We start from the raw sequence: 14,192 nt of genomic DNA, 5'->3' as shown, positions 1-14,192 counted from the left end.
TTCTCTCTGAAATAAATTAAAACATATATATAAAATAAAAAGAAAAGAGCAAAGTGGAACTTCTAGAAATAAAAATCCTGTATAATAAAAAGCTAATACACAAATCGACCGAACGGCAGAACAACCAGCGGAATGACTGGTCACTATGATGTGCACTGACCACCAGGGGGCAGACGATCAGCACAGGAGCTGTCCCCTGCAGGTCAGTGCACTCCCACAGGGGGAGCATCAATCAGCCAGAAGCCCTGAGCTGGGCTCATAGCTGGTGAGTGCAGTGGCAGTGGCGGGACTGATGTATATCCTCCCCTCCCCCCACCCAAGGGCTCCCAGACTGCGAGAGGGCACAGGCCAGGCTGAGGGACCCACCCAACCCCGAGTACACCAGGCCTCTGGTAAAAAAATATATTTAAAAAAATCAATGAAAAAACATCTGCAGGTGAGGATTAACAACAACAAAAAATGACTATTGCAATAGGGAGAAGGGTTGAACTCACTTCCTCTGCAACAAAAAGTGGTGGAATTATTCAGCACTGGGGTATCTATTAGGAAAGTACTGCTGATCAACATGATTGGGAGATATGTGTTTGCTAATTGGCACTTACTGAAGTTAGTCTCCGATCCTTCCGCAGAGACTAGGCCCTCTCTTCCATAATGATTATATTTCCAAGATATGGCTCCCAGAGCCTAGAGAAAGAAGTTCCTGGGTAGTAGACTGAAAAGAGGTTGGAAGAAAAGTTACATCTCAGAAGGGCAGAGAAAGAGTGCCCTTTTGTTTTCCAAAGTATATGCCACAAGAGAAGAGAGGTCAGGAAGACTCCTCACTAAAGTTAGTTAAGCTGTGAGGAATGCTAAAGCCATTTTAGGCACTCCATCCAAGCACTTAGCACATCAAATAATTCGATCCTTCTTTTTTCTAGACACATCCATCTTGAAACACTCTCTTCTCCTTCAATCCAAACTGGTTGCTTTCTAGGCCTGATGTACAGCTGTCATCATAGGGGTCCCTTTTCCCCTGTTCCCTAACTGAGACATTCATTTAGTAGAATACATCGATATAGTAGCATGTATTCTCTATCAACACTCAAGACATGGCACATAAAATAAATTTTTGAGAATTCAAATGTTTGAAAATGTATTTTCCACTTTCACTCTTGACAAATCATTAGGATGGGAATAGAATCCTAAGTTAAAAATCATTTTGGCTCATAATTTTGAAGATATATTTCCACTATCTTCTGCTGCTGTTGGGAAGAATAATGATGCTTTGTCCTCAATTGCTTGAATATAAATTCATTTTGTCTCTAACAGCTTTTGGAAAATTCCTGCTATTCCTGGTGATTTGAAATTGTATTCATTGCACTGAACCTCCAGTGACCCCTTTTACTCTGAAATCACATGTTCTGAAGCAATGCAGATGTTATTTTATTAACTATTTGAAATTTTTCTCTGATCTCTTTTTGGGGAACTCTTATGAGTGGAATGTTGGGTCTCATGGATTTATCACATTATTTTCTCCTTTAAATTTACCTTTTTGCTTTACTTCCTCAAAGATTTCCCTGACTTTATAATCCTTTCATTGATTAAACGTATCATGTTAAAAGTACCCTGTCTTTTTCTTTTTTGTACTCTGGAGTTCTTTGTTTTTTATTATTTGGTTGGTTTGTATTTTAACTGCCTTTTAAGTTGGAAACCTTTTCAAATGGGTAATCTGACACTGTCTGTCCATACCTAAGATGTGACACTAGGAACTACTTTGCGGTACACACTAGCAGACTTCTAGGGTGTTAAAACTAGCACACACAGGTTTCATTAGAGAACTTCTGAATGTCAGTATCCTTGTTAGATATTCTGTTAATGTACTGCCCCCCATCATGTCCCTTCTCCAGTCTTCTCTGTTCTACTCTGTGTCTGAGAAGGCTGACCCTGACAACTACACACATGGGCTCCCTAAACCACTGAACTCAAGTGAGCAGGGACTATGAGGATATTGATGAACAGAGGGGGCAAAGGTCAGGGTATTGCCCCCCACACCCCAATTCAATCCCTACTTCAGCATGGACTCTATAGTAGTATCTACAGCTTTCTACACCTCAGTTTCTGCTGTGAGGGTTTGTTCCACTGTCATACTTCTCACTATCCTCAATTTTCCTCCATTGTCCTGGGGATATTATTGTTGCCAGTGGAAATGGGGCCTTTCATGAGTCACAAAGAAAGCATTCCAGGGACCCACGAATGGGAGGATAAGATGCAGTGGGAAGATTTCCTGTAGAAGCACTTCATCAAGCCCGTCTCCAAAAGTTCTGTGCCATTGATTCAGTCCAGTTCAGTCTGCATCTGGCTAGCTTAATCTGTGTTCCCAGCAGAGACCCAACTGACACTGCACTGTCCTACCCCGGCTCATGCTGAGAGTCTGCACGGCTGTTGGCCACGTGGCTGCTATGGTGGCATGGCTGCTACGGAGAGAACATTCAAGCACGTGGGGCAGGCATGTGTTAGCAAGAGAGAGGAACGGGGGCGGGGGAGCGGGGGGCGGGTTGTTAAGCTTGGATCATATTATCTCCATCTTGGGAAGGACTAGATGCTCTTTCAAACTAAACAATCAATTTCCCAATGTTTCACTATCTGGTGTTGGGCCCTTCCCCTAACCAATCCATTTTCTAGATCTTCCGGGTTCTGTGTGCCTTATCCAATCCAATTTTCCCCCCAGGCTAGACAGACAGGCCTTTATGGTTGACATTCTGGCTCTTACTGTGTACGCATGCCTCAAAGTAGAAGAGCTTCCCCCTACGCTTTCTTGACTTCTACTGGGCATGTGTCCAGCAGAGAATGTCTTCTGCTGTTTTTATCCTTCCCTCAGTAATGACCAGTGATGACCCTTCCTGCCCACTTTGGTGATTAGGACCCAAGGGCAGAGCTGCAGCAGTCCCTTGGGGACCGTGTGAAGCTGTAGCTTTCTAATGAAGCAGGCTTATTGCCTGGTTCAGCTCCCTGGTTTATTAGGCTTGATGTCTGTTTTTCTTTGCTCCCTTCCTTTATTAATATCTAGTTCCCTTTGCTCCCTTCCTTTATTAATATCTAGCTACTCGCACTAACATAATGGCTTCCTGTTATTGCTAGTTGCCATGTGACTCGTCATCCTTTATTTGTTCACTTACAGACTGCACTTTCTTCATTAATGCCTCTTCATTTGAATCATCTAGAGCAGTGGTTCTCAACCTTCCTAATGCCATGACCCTCTAATACAGTTCCTCATGTTGTGGTGACCCCCAATTTCATTGTTACAAATTGAACATAATTAAAGCATAGTGATTAATCACAAAACAATATGTAATTATATATGTGTTTTCCATGGTCTTAGGCGACCCCTGTGAAAGGGTTGTTCCACCCCCCAAAAGGGGTCGCGACCCACAGGTTGAGAACCGCTGATTTAGAGTGAATATGCTTTCTTGCCAGGACAGTACCCACAAGTCTTTGAACCTTCAGTTTCTCCAGAGAAGAATTCTGTAATATTTATCTAATAGGGAATGCATAGGCCTGGTTTTAATGCTCACAAAGCAGGGAGCATCGGGATGGGGGTTCATGTTTCAATCTGTAGTATTTAACACACATTTTCATTATTTTATTGAGGTAGTTCTTTCTATCTGCTCTTACCCTGGTGGTCTTGAGATTTATTCAACCTATGAGGTAGGAGGTCACAATTTGATTCCTGGTCAAGGCACATGCCCAGGCTCCATCCCGTGTGGAGTGTGCAGGAGGCAGCCCTATCAATGATTCTCTCTCCCTCTTCCTTCCTCACTGAACTCAATAAAAATATATTAAATAATTTTTAAAAATATGGCAGCAGGGGAGGCTTTTACACTGAGTATGCCAAGTGTTAGAAAGATGAATGGATAGGGTGTGAGCACACCAAAAAAAAAAAAAATAGAAAGATGAATGGAAAGGACCCCAGCATGCCAAAAGCTAGAAAGATGAATGGATAGGACTCCAGCATGTCAAAAGCTAGAAAGATGAATGGATGGGGGCCTGGGGCACCAAGAGCTAGCAAGGTAATTGGATAGAAAAAAATTCCCTCCCCTCCCTATTCATTTAAGAAGAGCAGGCTTGAGCAGGAAGAGAGATGATCCTTGAGACAGAGGGAGATGAGATTTGTCTTTGAGATGAAAGTCCACCATTCTCCCAGGTCAGGTGGCTCTGAATAAAACCTCTTTCCTTTTGCACCATCACCTGCCTCACAAGGTTGGCTTTCATGGCCGCAGGCAGCCAAACCTCCGTTTTATTGTTCAGTTGCACTATGATAGTGGGTTAACCTATTTTCCCTTGCTCTTCTATCAGTTTTTGCCTCATGCTGTTTGATACCGTGTTGTTCTGTGCATGTACATTAAGAATTGCTATCTCTTCTTGGAACAGAGGGAAAAAAACAAAAAGGCCAAATAGGAACATTTATAAAACTTACTGTTTTGTGTTACAAATCCTTTCCTTCTTGCCCTCCCCAAATCTTCCAAACAATAGTATAAGACTTGTTTTTATTCACTTATGCTTCCTGGTATGGGGAGGCTTTAAGGGGAAAGTGCTGACCCTGTATGAGTTAATCCTGCATCCATGGAGACAAGCAGCATTTAGGTTCTGCTGCTTTTTTTCTTCCTTTTACTTTCTTCCACTCAACAAATATGAACTAGGTGCTATGGATTATTAATCTGTGCTTTCAATACATTTACAATATAGTTGGAGACCCTGAGAATTGCAGTGATATTATGGGAAAGTGAGGAAATTGGGTGAAGTGTTTGAGCAGAATAATTAACAGAGCATTTGGTGTAGAGATGAACAAATTAGACAGTCTCTGCCATAAAGGGAAGGTAGAACGCAAGGATTAATAGAAGAATAAAGTAGGAGGTAACATTTTAGACAATTCAAATGTTTGTGCAGGAGCAGTGAACCTGAGACTCAACGACACATTCAGGGGCAGACAAGCCATCCAGTGCCATTCAGTGTGGATGCAGGGGAGGATATAGTGGGAAATTATGCAAGAGCAGACTGTGGATGAACTAGTGTATTTTAAACTTCATCCGCAAAACTGTGGAGAGATTTTCAAGAATTGTTTAATATGAGGTGTGGGATATAAATGGGTTTTGATTATTAGAAGACCACTTGGGAGCCTTGTAAAGGGGGCAACATGGGCAGCAGAGAGAGCAGAAAAGAAGTGGCTGCGGTCCAGTCATCATAATGACTGCATGTTGACAGAGCTTTTACAGTGGCACGGGATCTGCAGATGAAGAGAAGAGAAGAGGGAAGATATTGCAGTGGGTGGTTAAAATCCACAGAATTTGGTGATGAATTATTAGTGTAGAGGAGGAAGCAGAAAAAACACATGAAGAAAGACAATCTAAGATGACTCTTGGGTTTCTGGCTTGGGAAACTGATTTCAAGGGATTCAGAGGTCTTTCAGAGATATTAAATGCACACAGTGATGCTTGGAGAGATGGGATTCAAGAAAAACCAGATTGAAATAATGAGCTTAAGAAATAATATTTGCTTATGTGAGGATACTAGAGGCTAGATGTTTCTAGTTAAGATTCAAATTTAATTGAGTCCCTAATGCTTTTCTTATTTATTTAAATTATTTTTTCTTTATTTTATTTTATTTTATTTTATTTTTCCATCACCCTATATCTTCCCTATACCCTCTTCCACCTCCATCCATGACCCTTCCCCCACACAGTCACCACAACATTGTCTCTGTCTTTCTTATTAGTTGAATTTTGTTCATTAAATTCCACATATGAGTGAAATCATATGGTGCTTGTCTTTCTCTGACTGGTTTATTTCACACTTAGCATAATGTTCTCCAGGTTCATCCATGCTGTTGCAAAAAGATTTCCTTCTTTGTTTTACAGCCAAGTAGTACTCCATTGTGATAATGTACCATAGCTTTTTTATCCATTCATCTACTGATGGACACTTGGGCTGCTTCTAAATCTTGGCTATTGTAAATAATGCTGCAATGAACACAGAGGTGATATATTATGTTCTCTTTGGAAAAGTGTCTATTCAGATCCTTTGCCCATTGTTTAATTGGATTGTTTGTGTTTTGGGTGTTGAGTTGTATAAGTTCTTTATAAGTTTTGTTTATTAACCCCTTATCTGATCTATCGGCAAATATGTCTTCCCATTCACTGGCTTGTCTTTTCATTTTGTTGATGGGTTTCTTTGCTGTGCAAATATATCTGCAGTGCAGGAAGTCCAGGGGAAGCTTACAAACTCCAAGGAGAAAGGTGCTTGGAACCGAGGCTGGATACATAGGAAGGGATATGGGGAAATTACTGGGTCCCTCACTGAACATCCTGAGAAACAACCCACTGGACTGACTGCTCAGTTACCCAGAGGGAGCAGAACTAATAGTAACAGGAAATAGCAAGTGTGTGGCCTTTGAATTATTCATAAAATATAGCTGAATAGGCAAATTTGTGGAGACAGAAAGTAAAATCCTGGTTGAAAGGGACTAAAGAGATGGGGGATTGAGGAGTGATTGCTAATGTGTAATGGAGTTTCTTTTTGGGGTGATGAAAATGTTCTGGAATTCAATAATGATGACAGTTGCACAGACTTGTGAATATACTAAACAACACTCAATACTTTAAAAAAGTAAATTTGGGGTATGTGAGTTAAAGCTCAGTGTTTTTCAAAAAAGGAAAAATATAGCCAACTCTCAGGGCCCAGGTGGCACCAAACAGACCATGTGGGGCATCTCCTTTTCTTAGGACGTCTGGACCACAGAACCATCCTCTGAGCTCGGCTCAGCCCATCTCCCTGGAGACCTCGGGCTTTGCTTAAAACAGTGGCCTTTATGACACTCCTGGTAACCTACACTTTCTCTGATCCATGGCCCCTGAAAGAGAAGGACCAGAGAGAGAAGGTAATCATTTCAACCAGTTCCGATGAAAAGTGTCTACAGCTTCTAGCTGATAACCATTTTCTGTATAATACCAAGACTTGCTCCCTCAAAGAAATCATTCTACACAGAAACACACCAAACATATGTCTACTAGGGAACTGTAATCTCCATCTCCTTCATCTTCATTATGTTTGAAACCTAATAAACTTTTTATTAGTTTAAAAACTAACGATGATACACTTAACTTTGTGTATCATCATTACACAAATTGGAATGAATTTTAGTAAAATTGGAATGAGTTTTCCTTACCAAAAATTAGATACCACGTGTGTTGGACTAACATGACACAATGAAAAGATCATGGTCTTAACATATGAGGTTCACCACTGGTAGGTTGTGGTCTTGGACAAGTATCTTGTAACACTGTAAACCTTTGTTTCTTTAACTCAATGTTGGAGATAATGCCTAATAATCAAAAGATTAAACACCATAAAACATGCAAAGTGTCTAGTAGCCTTTGGCAAGGTGCTTTCAATGAACATTGACTCCATTTCTTATTATGACAAAGGAGGGTACAGTCTCTGGTCCTTTTTCTAATCTCTTGACTCCCCTGCCCATTTTCCCTCCCTCCCTCTCTCTTTCTCTCCTTTATATTTCTTTCAAAATCTGGGGTGCCTGACTCTTGTACCAAAAGAGGCAATAACAAAATCTAAGATTCTATATGATTCTTCGAATGCCTTATTTTTAAAAGAGGAATCAGTAATCTACCCTATTTTAATTTTTACTATGAGTCATGTAAACATTAAGATAAAGATTCTGGTAGCTCGGTGCTTTTCTATTACTTAGGCATAATAATGTAGCTCAGAGGTCTCTCTGGTTCTTTCATCAATTTCATCCAAGCCATGTTCAGATAGGGTATCATTTCCATGTAGGCAAGACAGTTACTTTAATATGCAGTAATAAAAAATAAAATTAAAAAACAAGCAGAATGCAAACAAGAAAATAGGACACCTTTTTAATAACATGCATTGAATGAGGATGTTTTCTTTCATGAGAGTATATTACTTGACTTTTTGCAGGGACAAGGTCATTAGATTTAATTTTGAGGAACCGATTACATTTTTCTAGCCAGAGATGGTTTGATTTGACTGAAGTCTGGTTAAGATGCAAAGAGGCTATTAAAAATGATTTCCAGTATTTTTTTTTCTAAAGAGCAGTCCATTAATTGCTTGCGAATATTCATCCCTCAAACTTCCTACTCTATTAGGCTCAAACCAGAGTTGTAAGATTGTGATGTTTTTATTGATATAATTAATAACAAATGTTACTTGTTAACTTGGTTATCAACAAATTGGACAGTTGACAAATGTACTCAGGGCCTTGCTCCAGTGAATTTAATATAGATATGAGGCAACATATCGACCTCAAAAAATGAAATCAAGAACATTACTCTGGGAGGGGGAAAAAAAAACAGGTAAAGAAAGCACTTTACCAGGTTTTGGAAAAGCAAAAAATAATGATTTTTAAAACTAATTCTTTTTCGGTTTCTCTGAACACCATACTCAAATAATTTAAGACATCTGTTCAATATATAATAACATCAATTGAAATGTTAAAATATAGTTTAAAATACCAGAAACAAACAAACAAAAAACCACTACAAAAGCAATAATATGCAATATGTAGAGATTAGAAAATGTAGAAAAAACAACAACACACTACTTTGCTTCACTCCTCATTCTACAAGCAAGAAAATCTAGCTCTTGTATAATCATGAAATCTAAGGAGAAACAGCAGTGAAATCTTTCTGCCCTATTATAATTCTACAAATTGTAACCTTGAAAATTGTACTAAAATGAGCACCAATGGATGTCAATTACAAAAAGGCATAGGCAACTAAATTCCCAAATGTAGTCTAATGACCCAGAATAAGATTTTTTTCTTTCTTTATTGATTAAGGTATTACATACCGTATTTGCCGGCGTATAAGATGACTGGGCATATAAGACGACCCCCTAACATTTCCACTCAAAATACAGAGTTTGTTATATACTCGCCGTATAAGACTACCCCCTCTTCCGCACACCTTCCACACACCAAATAAAAGGTAAAACAATATCAGATTTGATTTTAACATTTTAATTTATATTCAAATGCTTATGACATGCAGGAAAACTGTCACAAGGCTGTATGTAATCAAACATATACATAAAACAGTGCAAGTTTATTACCGGTAAACATACCGGTAATTCACTAAAGAAAACACACTCTATAGACTGGTACCGTCGATGCTTCTCAGGAACACAGGCAAGCAGCCCACAACCTAGAGGGACTGTCAATGATAGAAGTAAGATAACAAATAGAGGGAGAGAGCAAGTGCCGGGCAAGTCCCTAGCAAGTTTGCTGGCATGACACTTTCACCTTAAAAGCCTTCAAACTCCTCTTCATCATCTGATATTAAAAGTTCATCAACGACATCTTGGTGCCATGATAGGGATGATAGGGGTTTGACTGGTCGACATTTTCTATGCTGTACTGTACAATGGGGCAGTATTGTGGTTGGCTGTTGGCTGTATACAAAGCCTGATTTGATTGGTCCCTGCTCCCTGTTTGCCCGCCCTGTCACTATAGCAGTCTGGTCCACCCTTGCATCAGCAAAATCGCATAACAGCCGAGCATACACCCAGCAGCGCTGCTGATGCCTGAACGGTATGTGGAATGAAGTGGGCGGGCATCGGGAGGCCACTATGGCACGGGGCAAGCACTATGGGCAGTCTATCTGAAGTGTACCTGGCGTATAAGACGACCCCCCACTTGGAGGCATATTTTTCAGGGCCAAAAAATCGTCTTATACGCCAGCAAATACGGTATGTGTCCTTATCTCCCCATTGTCTCTCCACGACCACACACACACCTCACACCGCTCCCCCTCCCCCAAAGAATAAGATTTTTAAAATCAGGCTACATTAATTTGGAATTTGTCCATTGGCTGAATGTATGTTTATTTTCATATTATTTGAAAGAAAAATCAGAATGTAAGCAAGGATTTTTCTTTTATTTAAAGAAATAGACAATTTTCCAGTTTTAAGCACTAACCTTTACTGTATTGACCCATGGTGCATATGAACGGACAGAGTTTGGATAGCAGGGGAGGTGGCCACTTGTGTACACTTGACCAGACATAATCCCCAGGCAGCTAGAAAGGAAATTGGGTTCCATGAGGCCAGAGTGACTGTTTTATCCCATCTTACAAATAGGAACTGAAGCTGAGAGGTTACCTGTGCAAAATCCCACAACTGGGAACCAATTCAAAGAATTGATTCTAGAATTCTAATGATTCCAATTTTTGCCTCCAAAGCCCGCATTTTTCCTGTGAAGCCATCTTCAGAAAGACAATGCAAAATTCTTATAGAAATACCTGCTCAACAAAACACCTCATGGTTGACGCTCCTCCAAGAAAAATGAGAGCAGGCCAGGGTGGCTCAAGGTTCCCGCCCCTCCCTGCTCACGGGTGCCTCTACTGAGGCTGTGTGTTTTTAAGGGGCAGCTGGAAATGAAAACGCCCAACTTCCCTCACATGGGAAGGTCGCCTGTATATACACACACATCACTGTTATGTACTGCGTGGGGGGGTTCAGAAAAATAGGATACAGTCCTGGTTAACCAGAGGCTTATAGGCTGATTAGAAGACAAGGTGAATCATCCTTGCTTTTCCCCCTCAAATATCAATATAATGGGAATTTCAGGAAAGTCGAAAGATACTTTTGGTGAAGAGGACTTTCAGATGTCCTATATAACTAACTACATAAGTGGGGATCAAGCTCACGGGTATTAAGGATCTGTGGATCTGTGTAGGTGTGACAATATTACTTCATTCCTTTTGCTAACCCCCCTTTCTTGTTTTTAGTACTTTCACACCCCATACTGCCCACCTGGAGTCCCCAACTACCTAAGCCCTACCTCAACTGTGCAGAACAATTTTATGCTCAATATCTTTTTTTTTCTTCTTTCCCTTCAAAACCACCAGTCCTGTTTCCCCCTTCATAGTACTCTGCTCTCTCCTGGAAGATTCAAACTTAAGTATCTACTCTCCCAGATAAAAATTATGCTTCATCCTGGCCAGCATGGCTCAGTGGTTGGGCGTTGACCTATGAACCAGGAAGTCACAGTTCAATTCCTGGTCAGGGCACATGCTCAGATTGTGGGCTTGGTCCCCAGTGTGGGGCATGCAGGAGGCAGCCGATCAATGAGTCTCTCATCATTGATGTTTCTACCTCTCTCCCTTTCCCTTTCTCTCTGAAATTAATATATATATATATTACATATATATATATATTAAATTATGTTTCGGTGGTTTAGTGAGTTACTGTTGCTGGCAACATTAAGCATCAAGATCAAGTTAGGCTATGTAGATATTTTTAGGAAGATCACAAAAAATCACTTCCAATGGAGTGCTTATTATGTATCCTTGCTCAGATCTTATCTCAGGACAATGGCTCCTAGACCAAGTTATCTCGGGAATTTTTTTAATTAAGTTTATTTTAAAAATAAATAAAACTGCCTTAGCCAGTTTTCTCAGTGGTTAGAGTGTTGCCCCAGGACTGAAAAATCCTGGGTTGGATTCTAGTCAAGGGCACCTACCTCAGTTGTAGGCTCCATCTCTAATATTTTAAACCAGAACTAACTCGACCTTTGTTCAAGTCTTCTTTTTTTTAAGTTAAAAATAAAAAGAAGGCCTGAGAAATCTTGCTTAAATTAATAAAAAACAATTCATTTTAGACACTTCAAATGTTTCATAACTTCAAATGACTCAAATTCCTAGTTATAGATTTACTTTGGCTTTATTTTTGAATTTTCATTGTATTTTATAGTTACTGATTCTTAATATACTGAAAACTGGGAGGTCAATGCATTTGAGGTTCTACTATAGCTCTACCTATATAAAGGAGAAAAATAATCTTGTAGGTAAATCATATCTTGGATAAAATGTGAAAAAAAAGAAAGACTAAGCTAGAGTTGCCATTTAAGTACATATTACAAAATTTCAACAAATCCTTGAGACCCACTATGTAGTTGTTAAGCTATTTGCCTGTTGAAACCAACCTCAGTTCATTTCTATGAACTTGCAAGGGTTTCAGATCCAAAATAAGGCTTGCTTATGAGCATCAGTAAGAAACAAAAGCTAACTATAACCACATAAGCATCATTGGCTCTGACATTCCCTAAGAAATAACTCTCCAAGGAAAAGATTGCTCCAGCAACTCTATTTCCTAAATCTCAACAAGCGACTCCTTTTGCTGTATAAAATAAAGCATTTTGAAATATAATTAAGTTGGGAGAACTATAATCTGGGGAAAACAATACATCTTCTATGGGAAAGTACATACCATAAGGACTAAAGTTTATGGTGAATAAGTCATTCTAAATATGAAGATTGAATAGTAAAAATTCACCAATATGTCTTCATCACTGTCTAAGGGACTGGTTAATTCTCATTTAGAAATAAAGTCCTATAATTTTCACTATGATTTTATTAGACTCAGGAGGTTGCATGACTTCCCACTCTAGAACATTGGAGTTACCAAATAGCCTTGTAATATTGATTTGATTTTGTAAAGAAACTCCAATAAGAAACACAATTTACTGACCACCTCCATGGGATGCTAGTGTATTTCTTAGTTATTTTTGGTTATAAATTAACAAATTGGTATTATTGTCTATAAATAAATTCTTTCAGGATGATTCAATATTCCAGAACTTATTTACCCTGACTAAAACGAGGAAATTTGTTTTCAGTATCTACAAAATGAAGGATATGTGATACCCCCAGAAAGATAGCAAGTTTTGCTCAGTGGTTAGAGTGTCGCCCGAAGACTGAAAAATCTGGGTTGGATTCCAGTCAAGGGCACCTACCTCAGTAGCAGGCTCCATCTCCACCCCAAGTCTGAGCGCATGCATGAGGCAACCAATCAATGTGTCTCTCTCACATCCATGTTTCTCTCTGTGTGTCTCTCCCCCTCTCTTCCACTCTGGCTAAAAATCAATGGAAAAAATATCCTTGGTTGAAGATTAACAAAACAAAAAAAGATGGAGACACCCTGAGACTCAGGCTCTGAACAGTGGCCCTCCCTTTTGCATGGCACTTTCCTCATTACCACAGCTAGTGTTCATTTTTAAGATGAAGCATCATTACTTTCATCCTTTTCACATACATGCTTAGGACTAATTTTTACTGTCCTAGTCTCACTTTGGGAAGCATAAATCACCCGCATATTTATATGGATGTGTTAGGAAGCACATTTATAGTCCAGTTAATTTGAATAATATGTATCAAGCACGGTTTCAAAAGGGAACAATGCCCTGAAATGAATCCTATATAATAAAAGCCTAATATGCTAAGTGTCTGGTCGTCCAGTGGGCCATTCAACCAATCAAAGCGTAATATGCTAATGATATACTAAGGCTGCTCAACTGCTCCCTATGATGTGCACTGACCACCAGGGGGCAGACAGTCAACCAGTCGACTAGTCACTATGACATGCACTGACCACCAGGGGGCAGATGCTCTGACTAGTAGGTTAGCTTGCTGCTGGGGTCCGGCCGATCAGGACTGAGTGAGACAAACCAGACACACCCTGGAGCCCTCCTGCGGTCCCTTCCCAGCTGGCCAACCTCCTGCGTCCTTCCTTGGCCCTGATCGTGCACCAGTAGGGTTCTTGGGCCTGGTCTATGCCTTCTCGCAATATAGGACCCCTCAAGGGATGTCGGAGAGCCGGTTTTGGCCTAATGGCAGAACAACCGGTCACTATGACATGAACTCACCACCAAGGGGCACACGCTCAATGCAGGAGCTGCCCTCTAGTGGTCAGTGCACTCCCACAGGGGGAGTGCTGGCTTATGGCTGGCAAGCACAGAGGCGGTGATGGGAGCCTCTCCCCCTCCATGGCAGTGCTAAGGATGTCCAACTGCAGCTTAGGCATCCCCTGAGGGCTCCCGGACTGCAAGAGGGTGCAGGCTGGGTTGAGGGACATACCCCCCAAGTGCACAAATTTTATGCACCAGGTATCTAGTCAATAAATAAAAGGGAATAACTAAAAAAAATACATGATGGGGCTCCCATTTCTGGAATGGTAAGGACTATATGTGGGATGAAGAGATATATCAGTTGCCACAATACAAACATTTAGGGCATTAGGGGTGACAAAGCCCAGTCTGGGGCTCAATTCATAACTTGCTTACTCACAACTACAAAAAAGTAGAAAGGAACTAAACCATTCCAGCTAACAAGATAAAGGACCAGCCC

At 40.3% G+C, this 14,192-nt stretch overlaps 2 long non-coding RNA genes across 2 annotated transcripts in view; one reads left to right on the top strand and one right to left on the bottom strand.

The window, feature by feature from the left end:
- LOC107182581 overlaps positions 1-14,192 on the top strand; it is a 21,426-nt gene that overhangs the window by 4,524 nt on the left and 2,710 nt on the right. The window lies entirely within an intron of this gene.
- The window catches only part of LOC107182580, a 10,919-nt gene continuing 2,687 nt past the window's right edge, over positions 5,961-14,192 (bottom strand). Inside the window, exons 2-3 of the long non-coding RNA XR_001513294.1 lie at positions 11,164-11,185; positions 5,961-5,973 (exon numbers count right to left, since the gene is read on the bottom strand). This is a non-coding gene — a long non-coding RNA (uncharacterized LOC107182580). The remainder of the gene's footprint in view (positions 5,974-11,163; positions 11,186-14,192) is intronic.

Source organism: Myotis davidii, unplaced genomic scaffold (genome assembly GCF_000327345.1).
Source record: "Myotis davidii unplaced genomic scaffold, ASM32734v1 scaffold997, whole genome shotgun sequence".
Lineage (NCBI taxonomy): Eukaryota > Metazoa > Chordata > Mammalia > Chiroptera > Vespertilionidae > Myotis > Myotis davidii.
Note: the sequence above shows the minus strand (reverse complement) of the source record. Positions and strands in the feature narration are given on the sequence as shown.